The sequence below is a fragment of the Mixophyes fleayi genome, chromosome 1, assembly GCF_038048845.1.
Source record: "Mixophyes fleayi isolate aMixFle1 chromosome 1, aMixFle1.hap1, whole genome shotgun sequence".
NCBI lineage: Eukaryota > Metazoa > Chordata > Amphibia > Anura > Limnodynastidae > Mixophyes > Mixophyes fleayi.
The window spans coordinates 164,845,102-164,870,951 of NC_134402.1; the positions used below are offsets into that span (position 1 = coordinate 164,845,102).

Genomic DNA, 25,850 nt, shown 5'->3' on the forward strand with positions numbered 1-25,850 from the left:
AGCAGAACACCAGCGTAACATTCTCAACGAGATAAAGACACATAATAGTGTCTCAGACCACTTTTCTCTTTGTCATGAACACGACCCTTCCCCTCTGAGCTTTATAGGTATCCCCTGGGAGAGTTGTGGCTCATACATATTTTACTTAAGAAATCCGCTCCAGCCAACATCTTCAGAATAGAGAAAGGATCGCTGACGCTATTCAAGGCGCATGCGCGAATTACCTACACCGTCCAGAGGAACAGTCTACGGATGTGGGAGATTTCTACACCTGGAGAATAGTCACAAGCAGAAGCACTAGGACGAGTATATCTGGGGAGGAAGGTAAGTGCACTACCCACCCTTCCCAGTCTGCATTGAGGATTTTTTGCCGTGTTATTGTTATTTTGTTTTTTGCTGTTATTTTTGCTGTTTTTAATACACCAGTATCCAGTAATTATTGGCTTTCTTCTGGTAACACAAATTTATGGACTCCAGTGATACACCCAGCCCCTACTGGTACATCTAATCCAACTTAGCAGTGCTTGGATATCCAAATATCTGGTTTTGTTAATATTGTTCCTTTTTTTTTGAACTGTGTTCATGTATGCTTGGTTTGATGCCCAATACAGAATATACTTTATTTATTCATTTATAGATCTTTGTTACACATTACTCCACTCTGTTTCGCGCTGGGAAATTACGTATGTTTCTCAGAACAGTAATTGGACAAATCTGTGTGGTTCATTATGGGTAGTGTGTTGGAGAAAAGCTTTGTAGAGTTCAGGACATAAAGTGCTATCTTGCACATTGGGGACCCACCAAAAAGGTGATCTGTTCAGGCTACTCAGCCTGAGATACCAGAGTGATCCAGACTGTTGTCAGCGATGATGAGGCTGTTTCTTGGGTCATTGCTGGAGTACTCAGGGAGCATAGTGACACAAGTTGCATGCTCTGTGCGGTACAGAGTGGGTTAATTATTAGTTGTAAGCAGGGCCGGATTAAGGGAAACGAGGCCCCCGGTCTAAGGTGAGGGGCCCCCCCTTCCCCATGAGGCCCCTCCCCGCGAACTTACCTCTTTCTGTTGTTCCACTCCCTGTATCAATTACGCGGTGCGGTAATCTCCTTACTGAGGAGATCTCGGGAGAGTGAGACTAGGGGCTAGATTTACTAAGCTGCGGGTTTGAAAAAGTGGGGATGTTGCCTATAGCAACCAATCAGATTCTAGCTTTCATTTATTTAGTACCTTCTACAAAATGACAGCTAGAATCTGATTGGTTGCTATAGGCAACATCCCCACTTTTTCAAACCAGCAGCTTAGTAAATCTAGCCCTTAGTCTCACTCTCACGATATCTCCTCAGTAAGGAGATTACTGCGCGTAGCGTAAGTCCTACAATGACAGCAGGCAGCTAACAGCAGCATAACATTTGCTGTTAGCTGCCTGCCATTTTCCTTGAACAGGTGACAGTCGGAGACCCGTTGAACGCCGCGGGGCCCCCCAGCTGCCCGAGGCCCCTGTGCTATAGCCCCTTTAGCCCTATTGTTAATCCGGCTCTGGTTGTAAGTTTATTATTAATAGTTCCACATTACAGTATCAAATGCTGTAGAGTTATCTGTAAGTAAAGCAACAAGCTAAGTATATTAACTGAAGAACATTTATGGCAGATAAAGTCTGACTAATCAAAAAAAGTAATAACAGACTTAAGACACATACATTAACTAGTATTTTAATATCAGATCTCAGTTACAAAATAAGTATATATGACTTTGTAAGTATATATGATTTTACCTGTGCCTGTAACACACAGCATTAAAATAGAACATACTTGCCAACTCTCCCGGAATGTCCGGGAGACTCCCGCATTTTGCGAGAGTCTCCTGGGCGAGTGTGGCAATCTCCCGCATCTGGATAATTCTGCCCACTTCCTAGTGAAGTGGGCAGAATTAAGTCCCAAACGGCGCGATTCCCGGTGAATCGTGGCGTTTGGCCCCGCCCCCGATGTCAAATGACGTGTTTTGCGTCATCACGTCATGGGGGCGGGTCCAAATGACGCCATTTTGGAGCCCCGCCCCCCGTTACGCCCACCTCCTCCGCAGGCTCCCGGATTTGACCAACAGAAAGTTGGTAAGTATGAAATAGAATAGGTGGCAAATAGTCATCCTGAAATTCTGCAGAGTAATGCAAATTTGAATTATCTTTTTGTGAGCTGCCAATTCACTCCCCGGGACTTGTGATTGGGACATGATTCTATAGCTTGTTTCAATCTCCAGGGGATAGAATTATTAAACATACTAAAAAGGAAAATTAAAGGCAGGAGCTGGCTGGTAGACACAGCACTGGCTGATAAATAGCGGCCTATACTTAAAGGGTGGTTTTCGGTAGAATATACATTTATCAATATAAAAATAAACAATTTTTTTAAAAAAAATAAAAATTACCGGTAAAAAGATTATATTAAGTAAATGAACATACACGTGCCTGAATAAAAGTGATTGTAAACTTTTCCTCTTTCAGTTTTCTTTCTTCTTGCTGTGTTATCCTTGCTCTTCTTCTGCTGCCCCCTGTACATATATATATATATATATATATATATATATATATATTGTAACAAAGGGAGGCATTTTTCTGACAAGAGGCAGAGAAAGTATACAAACAGAATAAAACATTGGTACAGTTATGCACCTAGGTTGAGATTAAACCAGGTAAAAACGTATGTGTAGTTTAAAGTTTGTTAACTTACATGATTTCCTCTCAGCAAACAGACAGGGTGTGTCTGGGCAAACAGAGCTACTGATGGGTGTTTTCTTTTAAAGAGAAGGTGGGTGTGTCACCTGTCCATCAAGCTAAGGCTGGGGGAGGAGTAACATGCATAAAAGCTTGTTTGTGCCATTTGTTCAGGGAGATCAACGCTGGGGAAGCTGGCTGGTCTTGAGAGAGCAGAGCTATGTCTAGCTAGCGTTTAAGGTCTCCAAGAAATGCTGTGAAATCTGTACGGTGTCAAAACATTTACCATCCTGACAATAAAACTACATAAAAGGAAGAAGTTGTTCGCGTGTGCTTCTGCAGTAGCGGGCTTTTGCCCCAATATATCTATCTTTCTATCTATCTATATATATATATATATATATATATATATATATATATATATTCAATCATTTATACATTTATTTATTTATATATTTATATCCCTATCTTATGGGCACCTTCTAGTGAGGTTGAGGCTCCCATGTGGTGCACAGGGCACAGGGTGTCTATTATTCTACTAATGAATGAATGAATGAAACGGCCGCACTAACTTATATGCTATGCAGTCGGCACCACATTTACATCTAGCCAGCCCAAAATTGATTTAAATTTTCCAGCCTGGGGCGCATATGCCCCACTGTCCCTTGGCCCAACCCACCCCTGACAAAAGGTGTTGCCGACAGCAACTAATAAGATTGTTGTTATCATTTATCTATTAGATTACAGAAGTAGACAGTTAGGGGCAAATTTATCAAGCTGTAGGTTTAAAAAAGTGGAGATGTTGCCTGTAGCAACCAATCAGATTCTAGACATCATTTATTTAGTACTGTACAGTCTACAAAATGATAGCTAGAATCTGATTGGTTGCTATAGGCTTGCAGCCTGATACATTTACCCTCTAGAATCTGATTGGTTGCTATGAGCAACTCCTCCACTTTTCCTTATTAGAATGTTTGATAAATGTACCTCAAAATCTATTTTAAAGAGGTAAGTGGAGGATGGTTGCATAATTACACTGGATTATTATTATTATTATTATTATTATTATTATTATTATTATTATTATATATTATTGTTCATTATTACACAGAACTCTTTAGTTATTTCTTAATTATGTATTGCTCTCATACAACACTTAAGATGTATACAGCTAGGTGTCTTCTTAATAAGCTGCAAGATAGGGAATCACCATTGTTTCACAGCCAAATCCTATTTCCCCAATTTATTAAAATGCAATCTCAGTGCTATATTGTTGAGACACTGCAGTTCGATATCACTGAATAAAACGCCCCACCTTTTTATGTTCTCTTTTCTGTAACTTAATACAATATTAGAAGTCATCATGTACCTGTAGCTTTGTGCTTTGTATGGTCATGGGACTCCTCAATGACTTTTAATATATTTACAATTTAAGCAAGGAGCACATTATGGTATATATATATTTTGACTCCTTTGTCTCGAACACCTGGATTTATTTTATGTAGCAATTACTTCAACAAGTAAAGTTTTAAAATGGTCACAAACCTGCAGAAATATAATGCATACAATACTTTGTATTAGACAGCAGATGGCAATGTTATACTTTCTTAAAGCCATGCAGTTAGTCAGAAGAGCTAACTGTGCAGTAAGTTACACATTTCCATCCTTACTGTCACAGAATTTGCTTTCAAGGATAAAAAAAGATTAAATTACGTCACTTATTTTTATTGTTACAACAAAGCTTGATATTGTGCAAAGCAAATTCTATTGAGAAAGTTCTATAAGTCAGAAAAACAAGTAAAGGAATAATTGTGTATTCATTATTCTTATCAACAATATATTTTACAACATCCACTTTTAGAATCAAATGTCTATCTACAGCTTTCCTTTTTTTATTTTCCCTTGTTTGAGGTTCTTATAGTGTTTTTTTCTAGCTTATCATGGTTGATTTTTTTTTTTGCAGCCGTGTTGTGTGTGGACAAGTGTAGTATAGTAAGCAGCATGTCACTAGTAACTGCAATGTGCTATCCATTTCTTAATTAGAGAGGAAACCTCATCACTAAAATCACCCCTCTTTTTATAAGCAAATTCATAATTATATTTTCCCACAATTTACTACCACACAATAGTAAGTCACCAGATTTATCTTGCCCTATTGGTCATGCAACATTGTGGCGCACTGGTTAGCATTCATGTGTTCCACCCCTGGACACTGCCAGAATGTAATATTTGTTTTTACATCTGGGGTTATCTTATTTTTTTATATCTTTATAAGTGGTGGGTTCTCCAGGGGCAACTGTAATCAGGGCTGGTCCTGGTCTAAAGTGGGCGGCCCCAACAGTTACTATAGCTGACAGGTGGCCTGGCAGCATATCCGGTTGCTGTTAGCCGGCTGTCTTTGCAGCCATAGTTATTAGTCTGGTCTTGTGGGATTACCACACAAGACTGGATTAAGGACTGTTCGCACTGAGAGGCAGCTAACAGCAATCAGATTTTATGCCAGACTGCCTGTCCTCAAAAAAGAAGAAGATTTCTGCAGTGCTGGAGCCCAGTGGAGAAGAATAGAGAGAAGCTGCTGAAGAGGAAGGTAAGTGACCAGTGGCTGATGAAATGCTGAGGGTTACTGAATTGGCTGGGAGTGATGAAATGACTGTGGGCGGGCAGGCATCTGATGGCTCACTACATCATATATCATGTGACTTTGATTGTGATGGTCCAGAATCATAAATCTTTTATAGCAGCTTGAAAAAAAAAACAAGGGATAAAGGCAAATATGATCATTTTTATATCACCTGTGTGGCACGATCACCCTTCTGATGAAGCCCATATGGGCAACTTCTTGCTTGTACTTTGCTTTAATTGTCAGGTTGTCATAATACAAAGTTACACACACTTTCTTGCGATCCTAACGCTAACTTAACAGAGAGCATCTCCCTAGTCACCAGTAAACTTGTTCAGCATCAGTCATTCCATAATGAACTACTCAGGCTTAAATACTTTACACTCCTCCTACAGCCCTAGCTTGATGTACAAGTGACACTCCCAACTAGTCTTTATACAGTCTCACTGCAGACCAGGGCCGGATCTAGAGAATACTTCTACCCGGGGCGATCTAGGGGGGGCGATTAATGGCCCCGCCCCCTTTTTTACATCTGAGGCTGCCGGCGGCTGCATACTATGTGCAGATCCGTTCAGCAGTGACAGGTAGGGACAGTGTGCTGCCCAGATGCTCTGATTGTGTTTAAAACACAATCAGAGCAGCCGGGCAGCACACTGTCCCTGCCTGTCACTGCCGAGCGGACCTGCACAGACTGTGCAGCCGCCGGCAGCAAGCCCCTGCTGGATCCGCCACTGCTGCAGACACACTCTGTCAGATGCTGTTAGCTGTGGAAAAAATACCTCTAAAGCACTTCAAAATATGTAAATTGAATCACACTCTACTATTTTGGCACACATCTTTCCTCCACCTGTTTATCTTTAAACTAGGTGCACACTGTGGTACAAATGTGCAACTCTGTCTGCAGCCTTGCCCTGCAGACTGTCGGCAGAATACCTAACTCCTCTCTTAGAGTCCTTTGGAAAGCCAATTCCTTTGTCACACCTGTCACATTGATTTATGTTTTAAAGAAAACATCACACTTTATTTTACATGTGATTGATGCCTTAATATTATCTCACCCCCAGAGATCAGGGGTCTGATTTTTACTGCTACAAAGATTAGGGTGGGATGGGGTATAAAATAATACAGATGAAAGTGCTTGAAGCTGTTTTAAAGATTGCCCTTGTGTATTATAATACTTTATAAAATAAATATTAATAAGCTCTTAAATATGGCCTTGCTACAATACATGTGCTGTGCTTGCTAGGAAAACACTGGAGAGGATATTTTTATTCAATAATAGCATAAATGTGCAGCATGCCATAGCAACCATTTGCTTTCATCATTCTAATCTAATAGATTTGAATAAATTGATCAAATCTAATAGCTTTTTGGTCCTTATGTTTATAGCACATTTCCAGGGCTTCTACTGTTATTAAAATAAGCTGGAAAAAATGGAAATATCCCATCTCAGAATAAAAGCTAAGATGTCGGGTGAGCGGGGTATCTAGAAATGCCTGCTTTATAGAGCACCTCCATGTTGGACACTATCATAAACCTCTATCCATGACTTTTGGGCAGTCTTTTGGGTTTATTCTAAACAGACCCATAAGCAACCCATAAAGACATCTTTGCCCACGGAGACTACTATTTTTTTTTTCTCCTGGAGTCTGGTCCTCTTATTGGGGCCTAACAGTGAACTTTCCCACCAATCATGGTGCTTTATTGCCTCACCACTGACATCTAAACAGCCCTGACTCATCATACTTATCTTCCTGCTTCTCCTACAACCCCTGTTGGAGACGGACTACCCTTGGACTCTATTGCTCTGCGATGAGAAGCACTTACTTTGCTGCTGTCCGTCCATGCTGCAGGTGAGCGTCATAATTAGGAGCTACTGAGCATGCCTCACAGTCTTACATCTGCTCAAATTTGGCCTGCTGACGAGATAGCTGCCTATCTTTGCTTTTCTTACAGTAAAATAGCAGAATATAAAACTACATACTTTAAACAATAGATCAGCAGATCACCAGTGTCAATAGGAATCCCAGCAACGTTCCCTGCCCACCTTAGCTACACAAAAGTTCCACAGGCAAAAGAGTCTATCAAAAGTAGGATCCTGGAATATTTTGCTGTTCCCGGTCAAACACTTGGTCAACTTTCCACCAGAATGGTGGGTCTCTAGGTATCAGTCTCTCCACCCCTGTGGGCACACTAATTTACCCAGAACCTTATATCTACCGATGGAGTGAAGTGATGACAGGTCCCAATATGGAGCAACAGCCTGCTTTCTCAGGTACAGGACAGCAATTACCACTGGGTCTGCTGGTAGAGAACAGAAACTCAACACCAGTCAGCTCCACAGCTTCCAGGAATCAATCCTCAGAATGAATACCCCCTCCCCTCCTGGAGCTGCTCCTTATATCCATGGTCAAATTTCCATAGTATTTTCCCCTCCCTGGTGAACCCCTGGGTCTCTCCTTAAACATTGGTGAGTGGTGGGCCAGATGGTTGGCGTGGGAGTGGAAATGAGCTGCCTTCCACAGTGGCTGGGCCAGTCCTCTGGAAGACAATGGTTAATACTTATCTTCCCCAACCACCAGATTTTGGATAACTCACAGTCCCTTCTGAAATTGATCTTTTCCACGCTTTTGTTACATGTCAGGGCTTATAGCTGTCTCTCACTTCCTGTTCCTTCCTTCTTACTCCCCTATGTGTCTGCAATAAGATCTCCCCCAATTTTAGAACTGGTCCTGGTGTGACAGTCCATGACAGTCCACGTAATGCGTCTCGATTGAAGGGCCGGAGGGAGATGTTACCTCGGCAATGTGGCCCAGTCTCGTCACAGACACTGATAATCAATTTTCGCCACTATTATTGTGCTGCAGCTGCCCCTGTATTATCAACGGTGGAGATTGATCCCAGCAATGCCTCCCTGTGACACCTTGTCACTTCTGTTTTACTGATTCGGAGAAGACTCTTTGCCACTGGTGGTGTTCATGGTCCTTACAGTGGAGCCTAGGTGTCAGGGATACAGGGACCATTTTGGCCTGCAACACATGGAAGTGCTCATTAGCTGCCTTGTGGAGTGACAGCTTCAGCCTTGGTGGACTGAGTGTAACAGCCTTATCATCCCTGCACTGGACTCACCTCTTTTTGACAGAGTTTATCCATACGGTATCCTTATACATCATCTTCTTTTTGACATAGTGTACTCCTGGGAATAAATGTATCAAGGTCCGGTTTTGAAAATACAGTGATTTTCTCAGGAGAGTTGAAACTCGCTGATGTATGAACCTGAGATTTCATGTAAAATCGCCAGAGATGTGTTTCTGTCGAAATCGCTATTTCCAAAATTGATAGAGATCAAAGTCCCAACTGTTTGCCACTCTAGCTCTACAAGTCTCAAATGTATGAAGCTGCGATTAAGCAAACTCTCCTGAGTTTGCTTTAAAAATCGCTAAATACAACACGCTGCTTCCTAGCAGCCGGAGGCCCGGCAGCAGTCAAAGTTAAAAACGAGATAAATGTTAAAAAAAAAAAAAAGAGTGGAGACCCCCCGCCTGACCACTATTAGCCCTAGTGCTGCCAGCCTACTGTTGGTTGCGTGAAAATCAGGGAAAAATTTGCATGGAGTCCCCTCAATTTTCATGCAACCAGCACCAGACAAACCAGCCTGGGGTGGGTGGCACTATAGCAGGGGGACACGCGGCAGGGGTCCCCTGCCATAATGACAAATCAACCCCAGGCTGTTCAGTGCTGGGCTGGATTCCCTAGCGAGTGGGGTCTGCCCAAAAAAAACGAGCGAGCCCCTCTAAGAATAACCAGCCCAGTGCTGAAAGCACTAGGACTCTTCCTACCCCCGTGGACTGTGGGTAGTAGATTAATAACGGCGAAAATTATGTTAAAAAAAAAATGGACGCCATTTTGTTTTGTGGAACTACAAGTCCTAGCCATATCAGGGTGCCCTAAACAGTCTGGGCATGCTGATGCTTGTCAACATGCCCTGACACCCATGGTTGGCTAAGAAATGTAGTACCACAAAACAAAATGTTAAATAAGCCACAACTCCCTGTTTCAAACCACAACATTTTAATAAAAATAATAAAACCCCAATAAATACACTAAACACTCTCATTCATACCACATAGATTTAATGATCCGCTTCTAGATAAAGTCCCTCCAGGTTTACACCCACAATTTTTTCAATGGCAACACATTCATAGGTTGAAGTCTTCACATCACCTTATGGATCCCTGGTACCTTCTCAATCCAATGGACAGATCCTTTACTTACCTCTCTGTAAAGAATCACTATCCAGAATAGACTATGTCTTGGTGGCCGATGCCCTTGTGACACGGATACAATCCGTACATTTAGGCGACATACTAATTTCTGATCATGCCCCAGTCCAAATCTCGATCTACCACTCATCCATATCTTTCTTCACATGTCTTTGCCATTTCCCAGTATTTCTCTTTGCTTCAGAAGACATTTGTGCTTTTCTCAATGAGTCTCCAACATGAAATGCAGGGAAATTCTTGCAGTGGCAGTCAGTGGAGCCTTTATACTATTGGGAAGCCTCAAGGAGTCTTGTTAGGGGTATTAGGGTTAGAAGTTAAGATTAGAGTTAACCCTAACCCTAATCCTAACCCTAACCCTAACCTGTAAAATAATACTTACATTACATCAATGACAGCTGGGTCCATACATAGCCGATTTAAGACATCTTGCACAGTCGGCAACACAGCGAGTCGTCCCATGAAGACATCTGCATCCTGGTAAGTAGGTTTTTTTTCAGGTCGCTCTACTATGCATTCGGTGTCCTCCTGTCGTCTTCTTTTTTTGTCAGGGTAGTCAGTGCTGTTAAACTGACCACCACGGATCTTGATAGTGAGGAGTTCTTTGTTGCCAATACAATAATTATTTTTGCAGTAAGCAAATTTCTTGGGAAAAAACCCACAAGGTTCAAAAGACCCTGAAGAGAATTTCTGGTATAATCCCACCAGAGGAGGCATCCACCTTCAGTAAAAGGGATTCCCTTGGTCAGTTTGTATGAGCACTGGAGTGTAAATAACAGCTTCCTTTAGGGACTTGAGAGCAGACACAGCGTCAGGAGGAGAAGCTTTACCTAATCCTCCTCTTTGGGTTAGAGACGTAATCCGAGCAGTGGGAGTAGAGAACCCTTAGATAAACTGGCGGTAGTAGTTGGCAAATCCATTGAATTGTTGGGTGGCCTTGAGACACAGGGTTGCGGACAGTTGAGGATGGACTCCACTTTCTTAGGGTCCATTTGAAGCCCAAGTTCCAGAGATGAGATAGGCAAGGAAGGGAACTTGGGAGAGTTCGAAAAGGCATTTCTCGAGCTTGTGATGGGTGGAACGATTAGAGGAAAAAATGAGAATGCCATTGAGATATACTACCACGGAAGGAAAGTTCTGGAAACACAGCGAGGGTGTTACAGAGACTGAAGGGCATTATCAAGTACTCATAGTGCCCACCACGAGTGTTGAAGGTGGTTTTCCATTTCTCACCCCTGCGAATGCACATTAAGTTGTAGGCTCCTCTAAGGCCTAGTTTGGTAAAAATTTGAGCTCCGCGAACGCAATCAAATAACTCCGGAATCAGGGGAAGAGGGTAACGGTTCTTTACCATGATAGCATTCAGGCGGTGGTAATCAATGCAGGGTCTTAAGGAGCCAACTTTTTCTAAACAAAGAAAAACCCTGCACCCGCTAGGGAAGAAAAATTCTGAATAAAGCTCTACTGAAAGTTTTTTGAGATGTACTGGGACATGGCTTGAGTCTCAGGTAAAGATGAGGGGTAGACCCTACCCTACAGAATGGTTTTACCAGGAACAAGTTCAATGGAGCAGTCCCAAGGTCGATGTGGAGGTAATTTTTCAGAAGCAGATTTGCTAAAGATATCAAGAAAATCCACATATGGTTTGTGAGGCGCTGCTTGAGAGGAGAGGTAGAAATATGGAATCTGAGTCTCAGTAAGAGGAACCTCGGAGAGACAATGTTTAGAGCAAAAGAGACCCCAAGAAATGACCTTGGCACGGTGCCAATCAGGGGGTAAATGTATCAAACTGCGAGTTTGCCAGCGTGTTGAAATCGCGGCAAATCGCGGGTGTTTACCCGCGATTTTTTTTTAAAAAAAACTGGAAATGTATCAAGCTGCGATTTTGACACTCATGTTCAAAATCGCTGGTCATCTCTGGCGATTTTGAGCGATGTAAACACTGACGAGTTTAGCAAACTCTCCTGTGTTTGGCAAACACATCACTGTTACACTGCCCTGGTAAAAAGTGAAAGAACAGATAAAAGTTTAAAAAAAAAAAAGCGTGGGGTCCCCCCGCTATTTATGCTTAACCCTAGTGCTGCCTGACTAGTGCTGGTCCCGTGAAAATCGGGGAAAAATTTTGCGTGGGGTTCCCCCGATTTTCACTTTACCAGCACTAGGCAAACCAGCCAGGGTTGGCAGCACTATAGCAGGGGGACGCGCGGCAGGGGTCCCCCTGCCATAATGACTAACCAACCCTAGACTGTTCAGCGCTGGGCTGGATTCCCTAGGGAGTGGGGTCCGCTAAAAAAACGAGCGGGCCCCCCCTAGAAAGAACCAGCCCAGTGCTGATAGCACTAGGGCTCTTCCTACTACCCCTGGGCTGTGGGTAGTAGGGTAATACGGCGGTAAATAGTAGAAAAAAAACAAACTGACACCAAATTTTTTTGTGCAACTACAAGTCCCAGCCAGCCAGGTTGCCAAGAACAGTGTGGCCATGCTGGTGCTTGTATAACTACAAGCACCAGCATACCCACGGCAGCCAGGGCATGTTGGCACTTGGAGAACCACAAGTGCCAACATGCCCTGACATCCCTGGCTTGCTGGGCCCTGTAGTTCCACAAAGAAAAAAGTTTACAAAGCCACAACACCCTCTTATAAACCACATACATTTATTAAAAATAAAAACCCCACAATAAAGACACTAGCCACCCTCTTGTTAACCACCACTATTTATTAAAAATTAAAAAAAACAAATACTTACCAATGATGTCTTCTTTCTTGATGGCTTGGTCCTGTCCTTAAGTATTTGTAAATCCATCTTGCCGGCTTGCCCCAGTCCCAGCCATTTATACCTCCATAAGGGAATCTTTTCCAACAGGAACTCTTCGCCCAGAAGGGGCACATATTTGTAACATCCCGACTCTTTAGGCTTGAATGAAGTTCCCAAAAAAAAAAAAGTTTGAGGCGCCGCAAACACCTCCTACCTAGTAGGCGGTCCTAGCCGCAATGCTCTTACGCCGTTTGCGTAAGAGCAAAGTACAGTATTATGGGATTTTCCCACGCTAGTGGGGAAATCACATAATACTGTATTTAGCGCTTACGCAAGTAACGTAGCGCATTGCGCATGCGCTACGCTACTTGAGTAAGCTGTAATACAGTAAATACAGCTTACGACAGAGGGAGCAGGGCACTGAAAACAAGTAGCCAGGCGAGAAGAAAAATGTTGGACTTGGTCCTTCTCCTGGAAGTGTTCCCGATGGTGAATATCCACTTTGTTGCTAAGGGAAATAAGATTGTCTAAATTAGGCGGCAGATCGCAAGAAACTAGATCATCCTTAATTTAGTGAGATAATCCTTGCCTAAACGTGGCTAATAAAGCCTCATTGTTCCCCTTCGGCTCCAAGGCTAGGGTTTGGAATTGGACAGTGTATTGTCCTGCTGAAAGGGAACCCTGGTGGAGTGCTAGGAGGCTGGAGGTGGCAGATGAGACACACCCAGGATCAACAAAAACCCCACAGAAATTCTTGATGAAGACCAAGGAGTTATGTAGAGTGACATTGTTCTATTCCCAGAGAGGATATGTCCAAGGCAGGGCTTGAGGAGGTAAATAATATAAGTTACCTTGGCTCTTTCTGAGGAAAAATTTTCAGGAGCTAGCTCAAGTTGAATAGAGTATTGGGTTAAGGAACCCCTGCAGCCCTTAGGACCGCCATCATAGTTCTTGGGGGTAGGAATACGCAGACTTCTGGAAACGGTGGTGCTGACATTTGCAGAGGACGTTGAGGAGGGTGCCATAATAGTGGGAACTGATTACTGGGCAGTTAAAGATCCCTGAAGAGAGACCAAACTGAAAACTATGCCCTGAATGCACTGGAGTAACTGCGCCTGATTAGTTTCTTGCTCCAGTGTAGTGTAGTGGTGGTGAATAATAGCAGTACCAAAGGAAAATCCAAAGAGCGCTCATGCTAGCTGAGGTCACAACAGGTAGGCAGTATGCAAAAACACAATCCAGGAGAGAGGTCAAAGGACAAGCCGGGTCAAACCAAAAAGAGCAGCAAAGAACATCAACAATATAAGTGGTGGAGACAAGATACCTGATACTCTGGCACCCTGATGGTGCTAGAGCTGAGTTTAAATAGAGGAAGTGAGGCTCTCATAGGTGGGGCAAGAGGGGACAGTCAGAATAATCTCTGACTTTCGAATACTGAGGATAGCGCCCCTTTGCCTAGCAACGGAAGGTGCTGCTGCACAATCGCCCAACGGCGCGAGTATGGCAGGAGAGGCTGTGTCCCTGTTACCTAGCAACAGGATACCCCCAGTTGGAACTGGCAGGCGGCAATTCCCACTCCATCAAAGCAATGTGGGGACAGCGCCTAACAGTTGCATAACAACAATAGTAGCATCTGCTCCTCCCATGCAGCTGGTGCCTCATTGATTCAGCTGGTTGCTATGAAAATAGCAACCAGCGTCTCTTTAGCTCTCAATTTGGCAGCATCAACTGTGTAATCACTTGCTGCATTCATGCAGCTAATCATCCTGCAATATCTCATTGGTTCTGCTGGTTTTATAAACCCCTTTCTGTTGCCATACGAATGCTGGTTATAATTCCTGCTTGACCTAGTGTACATGGTATCCTGATCTGTTCTGTTCTTATTGTTTGACCTGGATTATTTAAAGGAGAATCTCTCTCTTCTCCTGCATTAATCCCTGTAAGTTTACTCTGCTGTTACCATCTAGGCTGCTCACTATCTGTTACCATGTACTGTTCACTCCACTGGGCAATAGTTAGATCATAAATTACTACTACCCAAAGTCCTGGGGGAACTGAGTACTGTGGAACATATATAGTTTCTCGGAAAGGGGGCTACTAAAGGTGAACATCACGCAAAGTGGTTCTAGTCATTGAGGATCACATGCCCTTAACACTAACTAAGCTTAAGCAAGAAGCCAGTGCTCGATACGTTTTAACACAGGAAGCAATGTGCTCTGCCTTCAAAACATTTGTAGAACACCAGAATGGGGACTCCTTAGACATATATAAACAGAGCTGCCACTTACTTGAGACATTTCTTATATCCCAATCACAGCGCAATCTGGACTGCACCAAAAGTCAGGATTTTTGTGGGGGGGGGGGCAAGCTGGATAGGGTTCTTTCCAATATGTCCAAAGTGTGGAAAAAGAAAAGCAATATGACCACCGTTAGGGATTCTTCCTCAGGACGTTTACACATTAGTACTGCTGAGATTGCAGAACAATTTCGGAAATACTATAACATTTTCTATAAGTCCCGTTTTGTTGACTATTTCCTACAAGAAAAAATACTGACTGACTCACACCTGTGAATATTCACCAGCAAATATTATAAAATGATACAACATCATAAAACACCAGCACTTCTTGAATTGTATCAGGCAATCCATGTTATGTTTTTGCTGCTCTGTTGTCTCAGAATCCATTCCAGATTCTGCGGTATGTCAGAGTTGTTATGTCTCTGTGTGTTGAAGGTTGCTAAGCAACCATACTGACCTTGCTTTCTGAGCTGCTAACAGGGATTTCACAGTGCAGCTGATTTATCAGCTCTTCCAAGATTCATTACTGCTCACTACCTAGCAGCTTATCAGCCAACACTCTCTGCACACATGATTTCTACCCAGCAGCTGATTGGCCAGGACCTAGATAATACACTCATTGCCATTATTGCCTTGCTGGTGTTCAGCTTACCTAGGCTAGTTCCTATACCTTTGTTCTATATAGATTAGTATATTCTGCTGCTGGATTCAGTGTGTTTGACCTTGGCTACATTTACTGGACCTTGCTGTTAGATCTCTGCCTGCCCTTGAACTCTCTGTCTGTTTATTGATCTTATGTACCTCTCATGCCCTCCGATCCGGCCTGCCAATTGACTATTATCTTTTGTGTCCTGTCTATCTAGTTTTGTCTACATGTGGCTCCATAGCTGCAAGTTTCCCCGACTCTACCTCACTCACAGCTGATAAGTATACACCACTGGGATCAAATCTAGAGGGCATCCTAGTACCAGTGAACAGTGTGGTTTCGGGAAAGGCGGCTGATAATGGTGAAAAGCATCCAGTGCCATAGATTGTGCAGTTCATAAAATTTCATATACAAATTGCATTTTACCCTACCTTTAATTAGGTACACACTATTTTCCATCATAAACCTATTAGAGATCCCCAGCTTGTGTCCTCATGCAGAACTATTACAATCTTGAACATCGATTTTAAGATCCTTGATAAAATTATGGCCACTAGATTACAATTGCTCCTCAGTTGTCGGGGCACCAGTTGGGGTTCGTAAGGGGTCATCACTCAGTTACATTATTATTAGAGCTGCGGTAGTGGCTACTGTTGCATTTACTCGCAATCCAAACTCGCATGCAATGCTTCTTAGTCTTGATGCTAACAAGGCGTTGGATACAGTATTATGGCCCCACTTATATAATCTCTGTTCATGCAGGGCATTTGGGGACACCATTAATGGTCTAATACGCTATATTTACTACACCCTCTCTACTTTATACCTTTGGAATGGTCTATGAAGTGAGACGTGCACATTCTCTCCCCTGCAATTTCATTTTTCCAAGGATCGCCTTACTACACATACTGCAACAAACACAAAACTTTCAGAGTATTCGGATTGGCATTATGAAATCTAGCAGTTGTGGTCCCAACTGGATGTTCCTCTATTTAAACTATTCAAAGATAAATATGTAATATGAGGGGGGGGAGTAATCTCCTGTACAGTATCACCGTACGCTACTTGTTTCACAATGTTAACCACACTCTTTAAGTACATATGTATATCTGGTTCTGATTTACATGTTGAATTACTTCTTTTGATTGTTATATGTTAATGGCAATATGTTATTATTGTGATTTGGTCTGACACAATTATTGTTGTATGTCATACACAGACAGTGGCGAATCCAGGGGGGGGGGGGCGATCGGGGCGTTCGCCCCCCCTAGCAGACACTTGCTGCCGACGGCTGCACAGTATGTGCAGGTCCGTCCAGCCGTGACAGGCAGGGACAGTGTGCTGCCCGGCTGCTCTGACTGTGTTTAAAACACAATCAGAGCAGCCGGGCACTACACTGCCCCTGCCTGTCACGGCTGGACGGACCTGCACATAGTGTGCAGCCGTTAGCAGCCTAAGATGTTAGAAAGGGGCGGGTCCTAAATCGCCCCCCACCTATCTCGCCCCGGGTACAGCATTTTTCTAGATCCGCCCCTGTACTCAGATCACCTGATGTGTATTTATTTTTGTTCCTACTGTTTCCAAAGTATCTCCTCCTGCAATTTCTTGTATTACAATGTATTACAATCATACTTGCCAACTCTCCCGGAATGTCCGGGAGACTCCCGCATTTTGTGAGAGTCTCCCGGACTCCCGGGCGAGTGTGGCAATCTCCCGAATTCTGCCCACTTCACTAGGAAGTGCCCCACTTCCTAGTGAAGTGGGCAGAATTAGATCCCAAACGCCGCGATTCCCGGTGAATCGCGGCGTTTGGCCCCGCCCCCGCTGTCAAATGACGCAATTTGCGTCATGACGTCACAGGGGGCGGGGCCGAAATGACGCGATTTCGGCCACCCCGCCCCTTCACGCCCCCCTCCACTGGCTGGCTCCCGGAAGGGAGCTGAAGAAAGTAGGTAAGTATGATTACAATGCTTTGCTTTGTTTTGGAATCATAATAATAAAAATAGTTTGAAAGAAAGAAAAGAATAAACGCTAAAATGGTCACAAAGAAGAAATGTCACCAGAGATATGGGTTCTGTATAGTAAAGTCAACTGAGATCAGGGGTCTGCTTTCTGTCCTCTCTCTGAGGTCATCCATAATAAATGAATACAATAGTGTTGTCATTTATACACTGTTACTTGCACTATAACCCTGTGTTTGCAGACGGAATCGAGACAGCGCTATGCAGCTAATAATAAAGCTGAACATCAGCCCCATGACAGAATCAGCATCAGCAGTATTTATGTCTTCCAACAGGCAAGTTTTATTAGCAGGATTAATGTAGGATACAGGCCATTTGGTTCTGTATAAAATATAGTTAAATAATTGGTGTTTTTGAATCAAATTTTCTCCCTAATGGATTATATGAGGATTGCAATATAGGCTGATTAATAACATCTCAAACTAGAATGCTCTTTGTATACTAAATCAATCAATAGAATGATCTGTGTATGGTAAATCAGTCAATAGAATCTTGTGTGTTTTATATAGCTGATACTAGAATGCTCTCTGTATTGTATAGAAGTAACTGTAATGCTCTGTGTATTGTGTACAGGTCACTATAATGCTCTGTGTAATGTATAGTGGTCACTACAATGCTCTCTGTATTGTACAGTATAGTATAGTGGAAAAGCTTACGCCACTTGCTTGTGTTTGCCGTTCAGGTAAAAAAAAAGGCCAGCCAGCCCCTGCCAGAGCAGGGTACTAAAAAACATACTATGCTTTTCTTTTTGAATTTTTTCTGTTATCTATCTTCTCAGTACTGTGGAGGAGAAAAATCTGCAATGGATGGCAAATCTTAACATTGAATTTGATCTTACAGCTTCATGTATAAAAATGTCTATTTTTGGGCCCATTAAAGATCTTTTATTTTCCTATTTATCTTTCTTATAATGTACGATAAAATTAAAGTACATATTATCCAGATCATACATCATAGAAGTAATAGTTTAGCCTCTTTGGGAAAATTACCCCCTGCTACCACAAATTCTCTGTGAAAACATGTGGCAACTAGCTCCTATCACTCCAAACATGATGGGAGGACTTTAAAACCATTTTCACTTCGCCTTTTTCATTTGCATGGCCGAACCATGCAAGCGCTCACAACGCTCCACTCCACGATTAATTCGTCCCAAATAGTACTTAACTCTCTTGCAGGATTGACTGACACGTGTTCAACTGTTGTTCACATAATACCCTGCTCCACATCAGCCCTCAAACCTCTCATTTGAAAATTTGCTACAACCATTAAGGTCTGCACCCCTGGTGACTTTGTCTGGACATGCACCTTTGGCCTATCCTTATGGACCTCCTTCTCATCACGGCATAGCCCCTGGGGCTGTCAGATCTCTCCATTCTCAGGGCAATATGTTTCTGCAGGTGAGTTGTTAAACACTTGTTAGCAGATTCCTAATTCCAAGGCCACTATATCCTGGTGTCTATATCAACCACAATCTTTTCTGGGTCTGATGAGTGTCACCAATAGGCACCTAAACCCAGCTTTCTGGGAAGGAGAGCCTGCCTCAGACCCACCCATTATAGTGACAGTGGAGTTACCTCACATTCACTGAAGGAGGGAGCATCATCTCTAGCATCTGTGAATGAATGTCAACAAGCAGTTTGATGGGCATGTAAGGAGCATGTGTGGAGGTCTGAGGGGCATTTTGGGTGGTCTGATGTACATATAAAGGGCATGTGGAAATGTTTGGGGGGAATGTGGAGAGGTCTGATTGGCATGTAAGAGACATGTTTGGAGGTCTGGTGGGCATATAATGGGCATTTGGGGAGGTCTGAGGGGCATATGGAGTGGTTTGATGGGCCTTGGTGGAAGCCTAAGCGGCATGAGGCACACTGTGGGGTGGGGGGATATCCACCAGGTTTGGGGGGGTCAACAGTATGGGGGTAACCTATTTCATTTGTAGTGGGGCCAACAATTTCTGATGGCAGCCCCAGTTTAAGTTTTCTAAAGCAAAAATATATGGAGCATTCCACTGAATTTGGATACAATAAGGATGACACAGTAACTCTGAATAGTCTCCAGTCAGCATATATCCGGAGCAACTCCAGTATGATTGAAATGGCAGCCGGTAGATTCAAATAGAAACTTGCTTCAATATCAGACGCAGTCTCAAGTAATATGTATATCATCAGACTTATGGAACCCAAGGGTAGCAGAGCCAATTTGCCATAGTTTCATTTCATGAACTTGAAATGAAGAAAATCTGCCACCAAGCGAGATTTTCTCCTGTAGTGTTTAGCTGTATATGAGCTATTTGAAGGAACCGTGTTTTGAGTGCCTAGGTTGGGGTTTGGGTTTCAACTGTGCTGCACCTGCCAAAATATGTCGAGAGCAGAGAAGAGGCTGTTTGGGACAGGCTGGAGTGGTTAAGGGGGAAAGGAGAGTTTAAAGCGAGGAGAGACATAAGATCCATCATAGGAGACAGTGTGTCCCTGTGTGTTTAGTTAGTGCCGGACAAGCATGGTGTTTATTTTGAAGTTCTCTTTATTTTTTCTATTTAACAAAACTGGCTGAGGCCAGTTGTACCAAAACCTTGTCCTTGCGTGACTTCTCTGCTGCTGTACACTACCATCTATCCCAGTGGATGGCACCTATTCCCCTAACTCAGTTACAATATATACAGGGCCGGTGCTAGGGTCCATGGCGCCCTAGGCATTTTGAAAAAATCGGCGCCACTGACACTAGTGAGTGTAGGGGAGGAGACGGAGCAGAGAGGCGGCGGTGGTGAGCAATAGCCTCTCCCCCCCTCCCCCGTGCATCTGAATGCTGTGCGGCGGCCGTGAAAGGTATGGTCAGCGGTCGCCGCACAGTTTTAAAGTAATTTTCATTCTGGAGGGCGCCCTCCAGAGCCCGGCGCCCTAGGCAAGTGCCTAACCTTGCCTAATGGGAGCGCCGGGCCTGAATATATATATATATATATATATATATATATATATATATATATTGGAGAAGTAACCACAGATCTTCTGTTGAATTAGGCTTGCTCAAATCCCTCTGTCTCTTCATGTAATCCCAGACAGACTCGATGATTTGAGATTAGGGCTCTGTAGGGGCCAGATCATCACTTCCAGAGCTCCAGGAATAAATTTGGAGCCAATCAGATCCCTCCCTGATGCTATTGCATGATGGATAATTGACTGTCTGTGCTTCTTAGCATTGGGAACACCATTAATTCTGAACGAATCCCCAACTCCATTTGCTGAAATGCAGCCCTAAACTTGCAAGGATCCTCTACCATGCTTCACTGTTGCCTGCAGACACTCATATATAAACAGTGGTGTGAAAAATGTTTTACCTCCTTCCTGATTTATTTTATTTTTGCATATTTGTCAAGCTGAAGGAAAGTGAAGTAGAAAAGTTATTCAACACCTATATCTTCCATGTGAAAAAAAAAAATTCCCCCAAACTTAATGACTGGTAGTGCCCCATTTAGCAGCAATGAAGGAGGTGCCACTGTATATGTATGTATGTATATTTATTTATATATGTGTAGATTGTGTTGTTAAACGTACCTCTATATGAAAAGAACACATCCTACTTACTATAAATCTGGCATACAGAGAGCGTTGAAAGTGTTATCAAACTTTTTTTTTTTAAGTAGAAAATGGTGTACTGTGTTAGATGTATTCTTTCCTGATATTTTGCTTATGGGTCTGATTCTGAAAAACAGAATGCCAGGAAGAAAAAAACATTTTATTTTTTTTGTATATCATCTTAACAAAAATTGTTCTTTATTATTGAATCTGATGCCCATTTTTATAAAAAATAAAATGCACAACTTAACTTTGCACAATATAACATACATCGTGGTTGTCACGTATGCCCAACCTGTCCCAGATACAGCAATCTGAACAACTGGCTGTTACTGGCGTCACCTTAGTCACTTAGCAAAGAATACACCTTTTCTGCCACCACAAAGGATTTATTATGTTGTCATTACGTTCACCAGAACCACTTATTAACGTTTCACACTTAAATCACATACACATGTAGTATGAGCCTTCCTGGGCTTTGTAAATTCACAAAGAATCCCAGAGAACACACGAGATTAAATTTATTTAATCTGAAATTTGTTTCCAAGTCTGTTACAAAAAAGGTTATAACAAGACATACATTGAGTTGCACAAGTAAGTTTCAGAAAATAAAATAGGAAATCAACTAGTAATATTACTAGCTAAGACTTGGGGCTAGATTTACTATCAGGCGTGATGCATGGCGGCTTGAAGCCGCCATGCATCGCGGCGGTTTTCCGGCGGGTTTGCATTGCAAACAGCCGGATTTACTAATGGGCGCATATCAGCTTCAATTTGAAGCCGCCGGCGATGTCACGGCGGGATGTAATGCTCAAAGCCTCCGGCGGCTTTGAATAGAACATGGCGCTTTTGCTTTAAATGACGGCGCTTTTGTGTAAAGGCGGTTTTTTTGAAAATTGCACCTGTCTCCTGGCCTGTTACTATTGGCTTTTTTCAAAGTCAGGAGATTTGACATCACAAGCCCTATATAAACCACTGGCCTGACACTTTTTTCTCTGATAGGGTTTAGAGGAGTTTTGTGAGAGGAGTTAGGAGTATAGTGGTTTGCTGAGAGTTGGTGAGAGTTGGAGTTTGGTGGATTGGTGGAGCGATATCTGATTGAAGTGTGAGTAGTCCTGTGGTTTTTTTCTGTTTTGTACATTTATTTTCTCTTTTATTTTCTGTATTGTTTTTTTGGTATTTGACTTGTCCTTTGTCTGTGTTACTTGTGTGTGACTGTGTTGAGAGTGTGTCTGTACTTAGTGTAGTTTGTCTTTTGTGTTTGTAAGTCTTTCTGTGTTTTGTGTGTTTGACATTTATTTGTCATTATGTCCAGAGATAGGAGGGGAGAACAGGCTGGGGAGAGGGAGATGGAGGTTGAGGGGTCAGAGGAGGGAGAGGGAGAGGTTGAGGAGACAGGACAGGGCAGGAAGACCAAGACAGGGAGGAATGTGCGCTTCTCACATGATGAGAATTGTGTGTTGGTGCACAATATCGTTCCCTGTTACGAGGTCATACTAGGCAACCTGGCAGCCCGGACTCCTCTAAGGCGGCGTCACCAATTGTGGGGGCGTGTCTGTGATGCCGTGAACACAGTGGGCCTACTAAAGAGGACAGTGGCGCACTGCCGCAAGCGGTTTTCGGATATAAAAAAGAGGCTGCAAGAGAAGATGGCCCAGGAAAAGAGGGCAACCAGGCGCATGGGTGGTGGCCCCCCTCTTCGTATTGAGTACACAACGTACGAGGAGGAGCTGCGACAGATAATGCCGGCAGAGATTGTCGAGGGGATAAACGTCCAAGACACGGATTCGCCCTCTTTTGGACAAGTAGTTGGTGAGTTATTTGCATATTTTACTCTAACAGTATTTTTTTTTTTTTTCTTTTTAAAACTGCTTTTCTCTTTTTAAAACTGCTTTTCTCTTTTTAAAGCTGCTTTTCTCTTTTTAATGCTGCTTTTCTCTTTTTAAAACTGCTTTTCTCTTTTTAATGCTGCTTTTCTCTTTTTAAAACTGCTTTTCTCTTTTTAATGCTGCTTTTTTCTTTTTAATGCTGTTTTTCTCTTTTTAATGCTGCTTTTCTCTTTTTAAAACTGCTTTTCTCTTTTTAATGCTGCTTTTCTCTTTTTAAAACTGCTTTTCTCTTTTTAAAACTGCTTTTCTCTTTGCAAACGTTTTTTCTCATTTTTTTTTTTTTTTTTTTGGTTTTGCAAAGTGTATTTTTGCCTCTAATAGTTTGTAAAGGTTTTTTTTTCTCATAGAAAAAAAAATACAAAATTTGCAAACACATTTGTGCAATAAACAGTATATTTGGGAATTGTTTTTTTCTGGAAATACATTGTATGCTTTTTCTAATACATCCAGAATCGCCAGGACCGCAGTTCAGTCCCAGTGCCAGACCTACACCTCCACCTTCAGCGAGAGATTCGGGCACAGACGAGCAAGCAGGTGCGTGATTTCTGTTTAGGAGAGAAATAATGGAGTTACTTGATTTTCTGTGCAAATGTTGCTGTCAATGTATTTTTTTTTTCCTTTTTATTGTTTGCAATGAGAAGTTAGGGCTACATTTTACTAAACTGATATGTTGCCTATAGAAACCCATCAGAATATACCTTTACTTTATTTATTGCATTCAACTAAATGACAGCTAAAATCTGATTGGTTGCTATCGGCAACATCTCCACTTTTTATAGCATGCAGTTTAGTCAAAATAACCCAGCATGTACTACACAGTCCAAAGGATAATGGGTATTAAAAGGATAATAAGTGCATCCGTAAGCAGGTAGGACTACAAATCAGGAATGCAAACATTGTGCAAGAATCTGTAGTTGCTAAAGAATATTCTTTCCTATCCAGTGTTCAGAATGCAATATACAAACATATTATATACTATATACTTACCGTCATTTTTCATACACAGGGCCCTCTTCATACCAGCCACCTCAGGCGGAGTCCCTGGAAATGTCCCCTGAGCCAGAGGATCTAGCAACCATCACCCTGGTAACAGTGGATGCCCCTGTGTCTGGCCTCCAGGAAGTTTCACCTGGCCCTACTGAACCATCACACCACCAACCTGCACCTGAAACTATGGACCCAGCCAGAGAAATGGCGCTGTCTATTGGCGCATTCCAGCAGCAACAGACATTGTTCATGGACAGGCAAACTGGGCACATGTCACAAATTGCGGCCCAGTTGAGGCGAATACACCGCTCCACTAGCCAAATCCCTGCTGCAATAAACCGGCTGGCAAGCGCTTTGGAGCAGACGAATGTGCAGCTGGCCCAAATGTCTGGGTCTGTGGACGCCATGCATTCCTCCATTCGTGAGGGGAATGCCAATGTTATCCGGCTGGCAGGCCAACTCCAGCAGGAACTGATTGCCCGCTTGCCGGCCCCTTTTTCATCGGCCTCCACCAGTACTGCTAGTACGCCGAGCAGATCCACACATAGCACTCCTCCAAGGAGAAGTTCTCGCACCAGGGGTGGGCGAGGGAGGGTAGAGAGTGGGGCTAAGCACAGTGATATGCCAGCGAAAAGACGGCGCTAGGGCAAAAAATGTATTCTTGGGGAATGTGTTGTGTAAGCGTTATACTTTTTCTTTTATTATGTTGTAATGCAATAAATGCAGTTATATTTAATTCTTATCATTCTTTCTTTTCTTCCCATTAAACAAGAGTATACTGTTTTCTTGAAAACAATGCACTAATTTCACGTACACATTGACCTCTAACTGTCACTTTCCAGGGATTTTAACAATTACAACATTCACAGTACACACTATCCTCTGTTTAAAGGGTCCAATTTTATTAAAATATTCCATAAATAAAACCATTGCACTGACATAAAATCAAAAACCAATATATGTTTTTTATTGTATGCACTTACATTTAAAGTTGTTTGTAATGAGACGGTCTCAAATCTGCCTCCCCCTGTGTGCTCTGCACATCACCAAATGGGACACGGGTCCCTACTTGTTCACTCTGTACTGCAATAATCGGTGGGGTAAGTTGATGTAAAGCTAGATTATGTATCAGACAGCAAGCCAGGATAATATCAGACACCTTAACAGGTGCATACATAAGCACCCCACCAAATATATCTAGGAACCTGGTTTACATGAGTACAAACATTGGTACTACGTCCACATCAGGCAAAGATTCCAGATTCATACGCACTTTAAATGCACGTGGAGTGGCCGGTAAACCTTTACATCAGTAAATAGGATTCAATAATACAGGATGGGAAAAAAAAAAAAAAATCCTCAAATTACATGCCAGTTTGCCCATTTCCCATATACAATCCTAAAGGAGGAAACTTTGCACAAAATGGCTCTTTCTCTTATGTTAGAAATGGCTAAATAGTTCAAACAGCACACTGTTTGAACAATCTCGCTGCTCACAAGCAGCGCTTTCATTTTGGTCTATTGGATGGCGGTTTTCCGGCGACTTTATAAACCCCCTAATAGTAAATCCGGCTGTTTGTATGTAGAACATTGTTGAAACCGTCATGGCGCTTTATACAGAGGCGGGTTTAGCCTTAGTAAATCCGGCGATGGCTAAACCGCCGCCAAACCCGCCGAAAGTCGGCGGGTTTACAAACACGCCTGATAGTAAATCTAGCCCTTAGTGTGTGTCTGTGTAAGGGAACATAATTGAGAAATATGGGAAATCTCAGTCTTGATAGACCCCCTCATGAAAATGCACACATTATGATCTAAGGCAGAATATTTTAAACCTTTTTCCACATAGTTCTCACCCCCCACCTTAGGAGTTTAGCTGTAAATAAGGACAGATTAATCTTCCAAATGTCACAGGACTTTCAAAGTCAGCTGGCAATGTCCTGAGATCGGGAATGTTCACAGGACCTGAGTTATCACCTCTGCTCATTCTGCTTGGCTGGTCAGGTCCACAACCTCTGCATACCAAAAAAAAACTCCTCAGAGATGCTTATCTATCTATTTCTGGCTAATTTCAAAAGATTA

The 25,850-nt window shown here is 42.7% G+C and overlaps 1 long non-coding RNA gene across 1 annotated transcript; it reads left to right on the forward strand.

Annotated features, from left to right (window-relative positions):
• The first annotated feature begins 22,582 nt into the window (after positions 1-22,582).
• LOC142106605 (uncharacterized) lies at positions 22,583-23,836 on the forward strand. Its single transcript, XR_012679749.1, has 3 exons — positions 22,583-22,707; positions 23,235-23,318; positions 23,791-23,836. It is a non-coding gene; the product is annotated as an uncharacterized LOC142106605 (long non-coding RNA).
• Positions 23,837-25,850: the final 2,014 nt, after the last annotated feature.